General features: G+C 26.7%; 1 protein-coding gene across 5 annotated transcripts in view; it reads left to right on the top strand.

Annotated features, from left to right (window-relative positions):
- The first annotated feature begins 2182 nt into the window (after positions 1–2182).
- Positions 2183–15205, top strand: part of LOC109600496 (sodium-coupled monocarboxylate transporter 1) — a 28002-nt gene continuing 14979 nt past the window's right edge. Inside the window, exon 1 of one of the 5 annotated variants that reach the window (XM_049967274.1) lies at positions 2183–2543. The gene's annotated coding sequence lies outside the window, so the exon portion shown is untranslated. Of the gene's footprint in view, positions 2544–7078; positions 7147–7241; positions 7395–11009; positions 11134–15205 lie in introns of those variants that run through there. The other 4 variants (XM_049967279.1, XM_049967275.1, XM_049967277.1 and 1 more) reach the window with 4 other exon arrangements.

Here is a 15205-nt window from a genome sequence, read left to right as displayed (position 1 = left end):
TTGGATTTATATAATTCATTCAACATCATATAAATTTTCAACTGGAACTGAAAGGAGATTTACCCAATTTACTCAGTATAATTCATTTTTTATAGTTAGTAAATAGATTTATGTAATTCTTTCGTTAATTTCATAAATCCTTAACCAAAAGAAAAACTAAGAACGGATTTATTAAATTTTCTCACTATTGTTAATCTTTTTTTGTTTTAAATGAATTTATATAATTTCTTCGGTATTTATATAAATTTTAAACTAGAATTACAACTAGAAGAAGATTTATCCAGTTTTATGAGTATTGTTCATCTTCTTTTTGTTTTTTTAAATTGTTTTAAATAACTAAGCAGTTATTATAAAAATATTTCTAATAATAAAAAAACAAAATAAGATTTTAAAACACTAATAAATAGAGCATCCTCACAATGAACTATATTGAATTTACATTCAATTATCTTGCTGCATTTAATTATTGTTATAAAGTACTTGAAAATTACATAGATCAAGTTTTAAATTAATTTTCCCGGCACGAGTAATCGTCAAAAATTATAGAACCTTTTTCAATTAAACCTGGAAGGAAAGTTATTGTTTTTTGAAGGACTCTATGAAATTTCTTTGATATTTTCACAATTTTTCAACTAGAACCAGATGAAGAAAATAAAAATGATCTAATTTTCTGAATATTGTTCATATTTTTATTATTATTTTTTGATATAATCAATACAGTATTATTATGTACTTTTGTAAATTTTAACTACAACTAGAGTTGAAAGGAGAATATTCTGAGTATTATTTATCTTTTTATTGTGTTTAAATAGATTTAATTCCTTCAACATTTATATACATTTTCAATTAAAGCTGGATGAAACGGGAAAAAGATTTGTTCAATATATTATTAATCTTTTCATCGTTTTTAAAAATTTGTTTAAAGCAGATATTTCATAAATTTTCAAATAGAAGAAAGACTTTCCATTATTCTGAGTATTGTTCTTCTTTTTATTGGTTTTAAATCGATTTATATAATTTTTTCAGTATTTTTATAAATTTACTATTTTAGTAAAAATATTCCTAATAATAAAAAAACATAGAAAGATTTTAAATAATTAATATTTCCTTCTCTTCATTACCCTCTTATTGAACTAATTTACATCCACTTATCATACTGTATTTAATTATTATAGATAAAAGGTTGCAATTTTATGATGTACTTGATATTACAAAGAACAAGTCATAAATTTATTTTCCAGGCTCAAGTATTTGATAAAAATTATAGTACCTTTAGTAAAGTTCAATTACTTATTAAAATTCTAGTTTCAATTCAAATTCAACTGAATAATGAATGACGGAAAAATTCAACGAGCAATATTTTCTATGCGTCTAAACACACCGAAAACTAACAGAAAACCTTAAAATGTTGTTAACTCTCATGAATAATGAATAAGGGAAACATACAGTGGACAAAATTATTCAGTAAAACACACAAAATGAAATAGAAAAGATAAGTTTCAAGGTCAAGGTCATATAAAGGGAATAATCAAAAACATATTTAACTAGATAAGAATACGTTTGTACAACAATGCGACAATAAAATTAATATTAATTTAATTTCGTACCTGAGTACATTTTTTCAGTTGACATTTCTGGTTAAGTCTCCAAATTATAATAACATATTTTCTACGAATTTATGTTAGTGGAAAAATATTATTGACATGATAGAAGAGAAAATATTATGACAATAATTTATTTGATTCAAACTCGAATAAACATTTTTGATTAATCTACTATATTTTTTCAGAAGTCTTGAACATTCGATAAAATAAATAATGCTATGAAAGCAAAATAAAATTATATTATATAAATATTATTGTTTTTCCAACTCTTTGATTTAATGGAAAAAAATGTGTTAACATTTAAGATATTATATTTATTAATTTATTCATGTTACGGGTTTGTGTTCATAAACATTTGTTCAAATAGCAATAAATTACAATTTGACCTATTGAACACCGAATTTTCCATAGAAAAGCAACCCCCTAAGTAGGAAAATTTTCCCTAATCAACACGAATCGATCAACCGGAATGCGGAGCTTTCCTCGTCGAAACCTAAATCGCTCGGTGCCATCATCTAATAATAGCCGGTCCATGGATGCAGTGCGTTTTTCCTGACGCGCAAAACGACGCATCGTACGGCCGGACCGCGGGGTCATTCCATCTTGGCGGCGGTACCGTACCACAGCCGTCACTCTCGCAGACTCTTCAACCCAACCAACGACCATCCGAATTACAACCATTAGTTCGGCACCAGCCACGGAGGAAGAATATACCTTTAAAAGGCGCAATACAATCGCAAAGTCGGACAGTCCGTTTCCGTCAGTCAATAAGCTTTGACTTAGGTGGTGGTTGGTGTGTTGTGTGTTTTCGTAGTGCACTTGACCTATACGTACGGAGAAACTGGTTTAAGGCTCCAAGCACCCGACCATTCATGCTTTGTCTTCTGCCAGCATCGGGATAGAAGGTGCGAGACGATTCTGGTACCCCCGTTCGTGAAGGTACGATTTCTTTCCTAATCAATCCATTATGATTATTCGAGACGCCGTCCGTTCATGTTTAATTGCGGTTCGTTAATCTGTGCTATCAGTTTTGTTGCTTTTGTTTTGGTTCTAATTATAACTGGCGGAAATGTGCGCTGCCACTAAAATAACTGCTGCGAATTTATCTCGTTCAATAATTTCCTGATAAAATTACTTAGTTTTGTGCTGGTTTTGTTGTTTATCAATCTTTAAGTGCCAAATTTGTTTACATATATTTAAATAAATTTCTGATAGTGCCAGCGTTTTATTTTCTTTGGCTCGTGCCTTTAGATTGTTCAATAAATTTAATTATTCGGTGCATTAAATTCACGAAAGGAAATACGTTAACGATAAAGAAAATTAATTAATTCCGTACGTTTTCTAATTATAATTGGTCAATGAATAAACTAAATATGTTTCAGATTTAAATAATTGTTATAATAGAAACGTAATCTAGAATACGTTTAAGTAAGTAAACATTCATATGCTATTAGAAACAGAAAGTAGGTATATTTATCTTATGACGAAAACTAGAATATTTATAAATAAATTGATTTTGTCAACTAAACTAATACATAAATAGAATTAGTATCAGGTTAATATCAAAAAAGACGTTTTTACTTCAAAAATTTTATACCTCAATTAAATATCCATTAAATCAAACTAATCAACAGGAATAATAATTTGGAAATATTTATAAGGTTTTTTTTTTCAGGACGTAATCAATTAATAATTAACACCTTCAATAAAATAAAATAATGTGTTTAATTTATGATAAAAATATGTACGGAACAATTAAACAAAACAGATAACTTCGAGTACAAAGAATTGTCAATTAAACAACAACAATCCTGATTAAGTTCGCCTCACTTATGTTTACGCATCCAAGATACGCATCTGTGACTCACTTGCCATTTGAAGTCGGGTTCATAATTGCAGCACATTTAAAATGGGCACGATAATTATGTTGACATCGATTTTGAATTGTTACTTCAAGGTATTGTTTGTGATCGTCTGATCACGTCTCAGGTCCTTTCCTCTCCATCAGGAAGCGATTTATTAGCACGCTCCTGCTAAAAAACCGTCCGTGTAGTACGTTAGCATATTTGAATTCAATGGGCATCTCCGTTCTTGTATTTGAAATTGAAATTACCTGGGTGTTGTGTAATCTGTGTTTATTAATTAATGACATCATCCCATAATGGTTGTTTAATTTAAAAGTCCGCCAGTCAAAATATTTTCAGTTTATGTGAATTAACTATTGAGCAGTATTTTTATCGGACCGTTCCGCAAATTAATTTCCATACCGGCGATTTAATTAATAAAACTCGTTTTACGCGTCATCGAATAACAATCGCGATCGGCGGAGAATAAATTAAGATGAAAAAATATTGAGTAAATGGTAATTACGTCTCCTTGCACTTCATTCATGCAGTTGCCAAACAAAAACTTAACATCCATTCAATTTTACTACTGTTTTTGTGGTTAACCACTTCAATAAATGTAGTAAAAAAAAACCATCACGATCGATTGAAATTGTTCGCAGATAATTTTAATAAAAAAAAATTATATTACTCGAAAATGCTTCTTTTTTTTCATCCTTTTATTGAGCAACACTTTTACTTTTCCGTAAGTGTATGTGTTCGTATAGTGTGGTTATTTCTACTGTAGAATAAATTTACATCGCAACGACCCATTCATATTAATTTGCATTCAATTCTTTTCTTCCACCGACTTAATTTGAAATGTTTATGACATTTTGAATTATTATCGTTTCGCATCGTGGTTGGATTCGGTATTACAACACCAATTTATGTTTTTTTGGATAAGATCTCTTTTGTTACTTTATTGATGGCTTTTAATCTGATGTGTTTGAATTTTTAATGTGGTTCAGTTAAATGAATATTCGAATATTAATTTGTGTGATTGAATATTCAAATATTTAAATATATTTATTATCTTTTTTCTTATTATTATTTTTTTTATTTTAAAGAATACAATGCAATAATTTATTGGAAACTATATTGAAATATTTTAATAATTAAATTATTCGAATATCCGAATATTCGATTTTACGAATAAATTTAATTTAAAAATTCGACTTAGTTCAATATTTACATAAATAAGAATGTAAAGAATCTGTTCATTTGACATAAATTTTAATTTATTCTTTAGACTTAATTTCTTCTACGTTGATCAACCAATAACTTTTTTATTTAAAAATATATTAACATTCAGATAAAATATGAAATTCAAAAAAATCGAATTATTTTAACTAAATATTCGATGATACGAAGAAATTGCTTCTATAAAATACAAATGATGAATAATTGAATATTCCACTTATTTGGAATTAAACATTATCAAATTTAATTTTACCAAATTTTTACAAAAATATTTGCAAAATGAATATTAATAATCTGTTCAACCATTTGGAACAAATTTTATTAAATCTCTTGTTTTAGCTTCATTCTCAAACTTAAGTTTCAATTTGTAAATATTGCATATGTCAATCAATATTTCTTTAATTGGTAATTCATTATTTTATTTGAAATTGTATTAATATTTCAATTAGATTACAAAATTCAAAAATCAAATAATTTTAATAAAACATCGATTCGAATATCCAATATTCGAAAATACGAAGAAATTTCTTCTATAAAATACAAATGATTAATAATCGAATATTCCACTTATTTAGAATTAAACATTATCAAATTCTACTATATTAAATATTTACAAAAATATTTGCAAAATAAATATTAGTAATCTATTCAACTATTTGAAACAAATTTTATTAAACTTCTTCTTTTAACTTATTCAAAATTGTATTAATATTTCAATCAGATAACGAAATTCAGAAATCAAATAATTTTAATAAAATATCCATTCGAATAATCAAATATTCGATGATACTAATAAGTTACCTCTACAAAATACAAATTATGAATATTCAAATATTCTATTTATTTGAAATTAAGTATTATCAAATTCTAGTTGGTCAAACATTTAGAAAAGTTTCGGCAAAAAGAATATTTAGTTATATTTTCAACCATTTGGAACAAGTTTTTATTACATTTCTTGTTTTAACTTAATTCTTAAAGTTTTAATGTAAAGTTCGCATACGTCAATCAACATTCAGTCAATTGGTAATTCATTATTATATTTGACGATACGAAGAAATTGGTTCTATAAATATATTATGAATAATTAATAATATTCCACTTATTTGGCATTAATCATTTATACACAGTTCAGTTTGTTTTTACAAAATACAAATTATAAATATTGGAATATTCCAGTTATACAAAAATAGGCATTATTAAATTTTATTTTTAAAAATATTTGTAAAAACAACAATAATGAGCTTTACAGCCAACTTATTATTTAATTTCCTTGGCTTCTAATAATGAACTCAATTAACAAAATAAATAGTGCAATCACCCACTTCAAATTTCACAGATTGATCTCCCATTATTATTCAATTCACACACATTACTTAATAATTAGTAAATGATCATGAAATGAGAGTTAATGAATAACGGAAGTGTCACAATTTTAAACCTAAAAACTTATAAAGAGTCGAAAGGAAACTGTAATTAACAGATTAGTTCCGTATTTTTTTAAATACGGGACGAGGACCAGATGATTTCGGGCAAGAATCCAGTATAAACCGGACACCCGAACTTAAATTGCAATGTAAATTTGCAAATTTTAATAAACGTGACCGTAAACTGGCCAATTTACGCCAATACCACGCGAAGATACACAAACACACTGCCATGTCTAAATATAGAAAACATGGGAAGCGTTGTTAAATTATTAATAGTTAGGACGTAAAATTAAACATATATTTAATGCGACTGCCCATAAATAGCGTTATTTATGCAAATCGCACTTCCATCTAACGGAAAAACTGAATTTGCGAACCGAAGCCGACATTTATTTTATTCGAAAGGCGATGTTTTTGGGGAAGTCGTCTGACGTAATGAGTTTCACTCGATTACCATAATTTTATTGTAGCATTTCGGCTTGGCTCGCGGAAGAACTTACAAAGGCCGATTCTATGTAAATTAATAATAATTGCAAATTTCCAGCGATGATAATTCATCGACGTTTTGTTTGTGTTTTTTTTCGAAAACTCACAGTTTTTTGACGCACAACACTATGTACTGCAATCTTAATTATAAAATTTGCATATCAAACCAATTTCTTATCACTCATGTATTTTTGATGCAAATGCTTTTTGTAGCGGAGCCTTTGCCTCAATTAATGTACGCCATTTTTATGTAATTTCTGTCATGTCTGCATTATTAAAATTGCTCGGTGCTTTTACATATTTATCAGGTATTTAAATTGTTTTTCTATAAATATTAATTTCTTGCGTTAGTCATTCGGTATCTATTTCTTTAAGTTAATTTTAATAATCGGGCTGAAATGCTGTGCCGAATACCAAATTCGTTCCAACACTGTACCTATGGTAATCTGCGGTGGCCAAAAATCTAAGAAAACAAACCCGCTATGTGTACCCAAACGTCAAACGCGAAGAGATAGTTTCGACTTGGAGAGATTCATTTAAATGGTAGGTTAAAAACTGAATATTAATCGAGTTTTACGAATATCAATAAGGTACAGCGTGTTCGGTTGACTGAGTGCCAAGATTCGGTGTTGTTGGGTTCGTACAACTGGTTCTTAAAATTTTCTGCTCTTATAAATATATCCCCAGTGCTTTGTGTGTGCCCGCCGACGAAATACGTTTGTGTTTTTGTTTGTGACCGTGCTTCCAACTTCGGGATCGACAAAGTGAGTTGGGGCTTCCAATTGAACTAGGTTAGGATTGTTCAAATTAATTGGTACACAATAAAATGATAATGCAACTATCTCTGGTTAATTATGTAATTTTTATTACGACTATCGTTTAGCCTTTGACATTTTATTTGTTTTTGCCTCGTGTTTATCATTTAATAAACAATAAATCGGAATTAAATTACAAGCCACCCTGTATACGACCTTAGCCTTTTCCTGGCAAAATAATGCCGCAATTAAACGTCGTCATAATTATATAAAAAATCTCTTTTCATACGTTGTTTGTTTAATGCAGAAAAGTGCCATTATTTATTTGAAATAACACTTAATTGTCCGCATTCGAAATTGTACGACGTATAAAAATATTAAATGTGAATATAATGAATGCGAATTATCTTTTTCCGGTCGCGTTAAAAAAAAATATATAATTCAGAATCGAGGACGCAGAATTCGTATCGGAACGGAGATTTTCATCGGTTTTCTTCAACTGTCGAGTCAATGACCAGTTGCGCCAAACGATGGCATTTAATCAGTCCGACCATTGTCACAACTCCCTGCGATACAGACGAAATTATTAATCCGGTACAAAATGTCGAGATGTTAGGAAATCGTAATTTACTACTGGCCCGACGTATATATATATATATATATATATATATATATATATACACAGAGATTTGGCAATTAATTGAGAAATCCGAGTGGAATTAATTGTCTGTCAATCATTGGTTTTGAGATTCCGTTCGAATAATATCGGTGATGAAATGTGCGCACATTTCAGTTTATGTTTTATTATAAATCTGCAAGGTTAATTGAGTTTTGCAAGAACGTTTTTTATTAGTAATAAGAGTCATATTGGGAGTTCATGTGGAATCCTTACACCGAACAGAATTGACTGAAGGTGCGACGTAAATTGCAAAGATTTACATGAAAATGTTAATATTTAACTTTTTTATTGATTCTCAAAATCTCTTTCCCGTTTGTAATCGATTAATGAACTTGATTTTTATTATAATTTTTTATTTGGATTTTTGTGGAATTGGTCATTTAAATTCCAATAGAAGTATCAATTTTATGATAATTTAAATAAATTCCTACATTTGATAAAATTCAAATGTAGGAATTGATATGTGACACCTTAACTATAAAATTAACATAAATATGTTAAAATGTGATTTTTTACTATATTAATAAATTTAATATAACCTTGCTTGGACTTTTTATATAATACAATTTGTTATGTCGAATTAATATAATTTTTATAGGTTTTTTTATAAACATTATCTCTAAAGAAAAAAAAATAATTTTTCTTGTATAAAAGAATTTATATTATATATTTAATTTTAAATTGTTCAATAATTTCAGTTGATTTGATTTAAATTTCTCCAAAGAAATTTTGAATTGAATTATTAAAATTTAAAATTTTGTATTCTAGAGTTTGATTAAAGATTTTTTCATTTAAATTTATAAACTTGATAATTTAATTACTAAGAATATTTATGATTTTTCTAAATTATAATATATATCAAAATTTATATATTTATATATAAAATGAATATCATATTTTTGTTCTTTATATTGTAATACAAAATAACTTTGACAAAATTTTTAATTTTTATTCAATTTATCAAATAAATAAATTTTATGAATAGTTTTATTAAATGAAAAAACAAATTACAAAATATATCTAACATTTTTTTTATTAATATTTATATATTTTTATATAAGTGGACTTAAGAAAGTAAATTTCTAGTACAAATTTTTTACTAATTCCGGAAGGTTTAAATAAAAAATTCAGCTGATATTAATTGATATTAATCTTTAAAATTGAGAAAAAAAATTGCATCAAGAGAAAATTTAAGTACTTTAATTGTTTTTTTTGTTAATTAACCCTAAGAAATTTCAAACAAGATAAATGGATGAAAGATAAGTTCACAGTTCACAAAATGGAGTTTTTCAATAAAAAATTAAAATATCTAAATATATTTAAAATTTTAACAATATAATCTCTAAAAGAATCAGAGACTTTAAGAACCGTTTGTTGTTAAATTAAATTAAAATTAGGTTACCGAAAGGAAAAAAAATTACTTTTTTTGTATAAAAGAATTTATATTATATATTTAATTTTAAATTCTACAATAATATCAGTTGATTTTATTTCAGTATCTACAAAGAAATTTTGAATTAAATTATTAAAATTTAAAATTTTTCTTATCAGTATTCTAGAGTTTGAAGATTTTTGCATTTAAATTTTTATAAACTTAATAATTTAATTACTGAGAATATTTATAATTTTTCTAAATTTATTTATATTTATATATAAAATGAATATCATATTTTTGTTCTTTACATTGTAATACAAAATAAATTAAATAAATGTTTAATTTTTATTCAATTTATCAAATAAATAAATTTTATGAATAGTTTTATTAAATGAAAAATATTACAAAATATATCTAAGATTTTTTATGAATATTTGTATGTTTTTATATAAATGGACTTTTGTAGTACTAAATAGTACAGATTTTGTACTACTAAATTTAATTTAATTAGCCATTGAAAAAAATGTGATTTTTATTGATTTTTGTTAGAAATTGAATGTTTATGTTAATTAAAATTATTTATTTATAAGTATAAAATAATTTTGTAATTAAGTTGTAAAAAACAAAGTTTATTTTTTGCTCAATTAATTGTAAATTTTAATGTTATAATATTATTAGAAAGTTTTGTAAACTAATTATGAAAAATATTTTTTATGTATGTTTCTAAATTTTACTTAAAAAGTTTTATAAATTGAAGATATTTTTAAAAAATAAATGATAGAAAATCTTTTTTATCAATTTTTATAAATTTTGACTCAGTAAAGCAAATTTGTATTAAAAATTGTCAAATTAATTTAATTAGCTAGTCTATGTTAACAAAAACGTTTACTTCAGAAAATTTTGCAATAATTTGTATAAAAATCTGAGTATTTTTTTAATTTATTTAAAACTTTTCATGAATTATTCAGTATTATAAAATACAAAAAAAAATTAAAACATTTATATGAATATTGTTTTTAAGAAAAAAATCTTAAAATTGCCTCAATTATAAATAAGGCTTTATAAAATGCAAAAAATACAATATATAAACTCGTTTACTTCAGTAAATTTTGCAATAATTTGTATAAAAATCTGAATATTTTTTTTAATTTATTTAAAACTTTTCATGAATTATTCAGTATTATAAAATACAAAAAAAAATTAAAACATTTATATGAATATTGTTTTTTAGAAAAAAATCTTAAAATTGCCTCAATTACAAGGCTTCATAAAATGCAAAAAATACAAAATATAACTTCTCGATTTTTTCAATAATAAATTTACGTAATTAAGCCAATGTGGAGCAAAAATTGTCTTATTTAATTTAATTAGCCATTATGCGCTATCAAATTCTTTAACCACATCATTATTTTCAATTAAAAAAGTCGTTCTTGTCATTAACATTAACACATTCCGATTAATAACGATAACGCTTCCCTTTGATGATGGTCAGTATAAAGCTCTTCACGAACGTCAACAATCAGTACGCGTTGCACAATCGCCGAAGTTGCGCAAGGCCGCAATCAACAATTTTCAACCATTTAAATGGTTCGTAAAACGAAATGATTAATCACTATTCGTCTCGATAGAACCGTTTTAATTGCTTGCTTATCTCCCGGATTCGACCACGCGGTGTTTACTCCAAGCCTAACTGAAACAGCTGATCTCCCATTGAGGATTAGGTAACGTAAATTTTGTTTTATGTATTTGTTTGTAGTTTGGCGCGATTAAAACGGTAGTTTTGTGCACGTTCCTGCTAAAGCTTGCGGTCGGCGCGGGACTTACCGGGAAAAATGTCTGGGGAAATGAACGTTAATTTGTGTCGGCGTTCCGCGGTCTTATTTACATAAAATGCGAGAACGAACACGCCTCGGATTCTTCACCTGGTTTTTTAAAACGTTATCCCGCTTCTGAACTGTTTTTTACGGCAAAACTGAAACCGGACGGTTCGGTACAATTTCCTGACAATTAGATATAAAAGTTTTTTTTGGAATTAATTGACAATAGCCGCAGAACAGATTCGGTTCGTCGCTCAACGCGAATCTCGTGAATGGCAGAATCACGTGCCTGACGCCGGATTCCTTCTACATTTTGTTCAACTTTGACCTCATGATTACACTCGTAAAAAACAATCTGTCTTATCTGCACTGTTTGTAATGGAATAACTAATTATTCTCGACGATTCAGTGTACAAACAGAACAATTAGGATTCGTAAAAGTTTTGTTTTCTTTGGTACGGCCGTTAATTTATATTTGCGATTAATGTTTTACATTTTACGCTCCATCCGACACGATTGCGGCGAATAATTTAAGTGCTGTTGCTTCTTAATGTAGGAAATAATTTTTAATTCCCATTAATTTTATCGTCAAAATGAAAGGAAATTAGATAAACCGTATCCATTTGTTTTCGTATGCGGCATAATAAAATATTTATACGTGACCAAGTGTGTGTACAAAATATGATAAAAATTCACAATTCACAACTTGTCAGCGAGTTGGATTTTTAAGAAAATAATAAACGTGTGCACGCAGCATGTGTGCGGATTTTTTTCCAAATAATCGACCTTGTCTGCAGTTGGTGCCAGTAATTTTTGCAACGAAAATATCTCCGATTCCGTAGCCACCGGAATCCATACCGCTGCACGTCCGACGGCTAATTGAGTCGTCTATTTTTGTGTGGCCATCGATGCGATACAAATATTTGTGCGACCAAGATGAACTAACTGACTGTTCTTTATCAAATCGGCACCGCGAATGACGTGCGAGTGTGACAATATTTAGATAAAGTTTTACATTGTTATTTGAAGAATTAACACTGGCAGTTAATTCCTTATTTGCACCGCAAACAAATTATTTGTCAATTCGGTTGACTGACACTGGCAATACAAAGTGTTTGCACAAAAACTGTCGATTGCATGTGATGACATCCGTAAAATGCAACACCATTTATGCTAACAGGATTTTCCATTATATAACACAGATACGTACATTTTCGTCAATCGTTTCGAAATCATTTTCAAAACGTAGACGTTCGGCAGACCATCCGTGTGTGAAAGTGAGCCGAATTAATGAATCTTAATTACACACACAAACACACATAGACGCAGTCGATAATTTTACGTTCTCTGGCTAAAGAAACACGTGTGTAATGATCAAGGTAGAGTACAAGGATTCTGGCACACTTCAACGTGGGAAAAAATAGAACAAACTCTGTTAATCACATTAATTTAATTTATTTTGTTTTAAAACGTATTTTTAGTTGACGTTAATTTGTAACTGTATTTTATTTGATGGAAAATAATGAAATTCGACGTTTGAATATCCGTATTTTTTGTATGACTGACAAATAATAAAGAAAAAATTTATGTGCTGTCACTGTCAACCACATTAATTTAATTTATTTTGTTTCGAAAATGTATTTTTTGTTTTTTGTCTATGCTGACTTCTAACCATGTTAATTTAATTTATTTCCATTGCAAACGTATTTTGTTAAACGACATTAATTTTGTTATGCTAGAAAATAATGGAACGAAGGACTTTTGAAAGTATATGGTTTATGTATTACTCAAAATCCAATAAATATGTTTTTGTCTGTGATCACTGCCAAACAAGTTAATTTAATTTATTTTGTTTCAAGACGTATTTTTAACAATGTCGAGTTGTACTTTATTGGATTAGAAAATAAGTAGTTTGTGTATGACTGTTAAAAATTTGTAGTTCATGTATGACTGAAAATCCAATAAAAAGTTTATATCTATGATCCCTGCTAACCTCGTAAATCTGATTTATTTGAATTTAAAACGTATTTTTGTTAAAAGATATTAATTTGTATTTCTTTGTGCAAGAAAATAATGGATGGAAGCAATTTTTTATTTTTAAAAGTCTGTAGTTTGTGCATGACTCAAAATACAATAAAAAGCTCTTATCTATGGTCAATGTTAATCATTTCAATTTAATTTATTTCGATTCTTAACATATTTTTACTAAACTACATTAATTTGTATTTTATTATGTTACAAAATAATGAATGGAAAGAAGCAATTTTAAACTTTTAAAAATTTGTAGTTCATGTATGACTGAAAATCCAATAAAATATTTTTATCTATGATCCCTGTTAACCTCGTAAATCTAATTTATTTGAATACAAAACTTTTTTTTTTGTTAAAAGATATTAATTATGCAAGAAAATAAAGGATGGAAGCAATTTTATATTTTTAAAAGTGTGTAGTTTGTGCTTGACTCAAAATACAATAAAAAGGCTCTTATATATGGTCCATGTTAATCATTTCAATTTAATTTATTTCGACTCAAACGTATTTTTGTTAAACGATATTAATTTGCATGTTAGAAAATAATGGAAAGAAGTAATTTTATACATTTAAAAGTCTTTAGTTCGTGTACGACTGAAAGTACAATAAAAATGTTTTTATATATGGTCTCTGTTAACCACATTAAATTAATTTATTCGAATTCAAAACGTATTTTTGTTAAACGTTATTAATTATGTTTATTTTTTATTATGTTAGAAAATAATAAAAAGAAGCAATTTTATACTTTTAAAAGTCTTTAGTTCGTGTATAACTGAAAATCTAATAAAAAAGTTTTATATATGGTCCCTGTTAGCTATATTAATTTAATATATTTGAATTCAAAATATAATTTTGTTAAACAATATTAATTAGTATTTTATTATGTTAAACTATACTAAATTATAGTTGGTATATGACTGAAAATACAATAAAAATGTTTTTATTTATGGTCCCTGATAACCATGTTACTTAAATTTATTAGATTTCAAAACAAAAAAGCTCAATGTGATCAATGTTAATCATGTTAAATAATTTATTTCTATTCAAACGTATATTTGTTAAACGACATTAATTTATATTTTATTATGCTAAAAATACTTTTAAAAGTCTGTAGTTTGTGTATGACTGAAAATCTATAAATACGTTTTTATTTGTTGACACCGCTAACCACTTTAATTTAATTTATTTCGAATAAAACGTATTTTTATTAAACGACATTAATTTGTATTTTATTATGTTACAAAATAATGGAAGAAAGCAATTTTTGCTTGTAAATGTTTATAATTTGTGTGCGACTGAAAATCCAATAAAAATATTTTATCTATGGTCCCTGTTAATTACGTTTACTTAATTAATTTGACTTCAAAGCGTACTTTTGCTAATCGCCATTTCTTTGTATTTTATTATGCCAGAAAATAATTGAAGAAAGCAATTTTATACTTTTAAAAGTCTGTAGTGTGTGTATGACTCAAAATACAATAAAAAAAGGATCTTATCTGTGGTCAATGTTAATCATGTTAACGTAATTTATTTTGATTCAAACGTATTTTTATTAAACACATGAACTTGTATTTTATTATACTTTTAAAAGTCTGTAGATTGTGTATGAAAATCTATAAATAAGTTTTTATTTGTAGTCACTTCTAACCACTTTAATTTATTTCAAATTCAAAATGTACTTTTGGTAATGATGTTAATTTTTATTTTTTGTATTAGAAAATTATAGAAGAAGGCAATTTTAGTCTTTTAATAATCTATAGCTAATGTATCACTGAAAAAGTCTTTTGCCCTTGGTTATAAATACCAAAATTACTTTAATTTATTTTGATTCTAAACGTGTTTTTATTAACAATGTTAATTTGTAATTATAATTTATTGTGCTAAAAAAGAATGAGTGCAACTTTTAAAAGTAACATGCGTATGATTGAAAATCTGATAAAAAAGG

Source organism: Aethina tumida, chromosome 5, assembly GCF_024364675.1.
Source record: "Aethina tumida isolate Nest 87 chromosome 5, icAetTumi1.1, whole genome shotgun sequence".
NCBI lineage: Eukaryota > Metazoa > Arthropoda > Insecta > Coleoptera > Nitidulidae > Aethina > Aethina tumida.
This window is presented reverse-complemented; position numbering and strand designations above follow the sequence as displayed.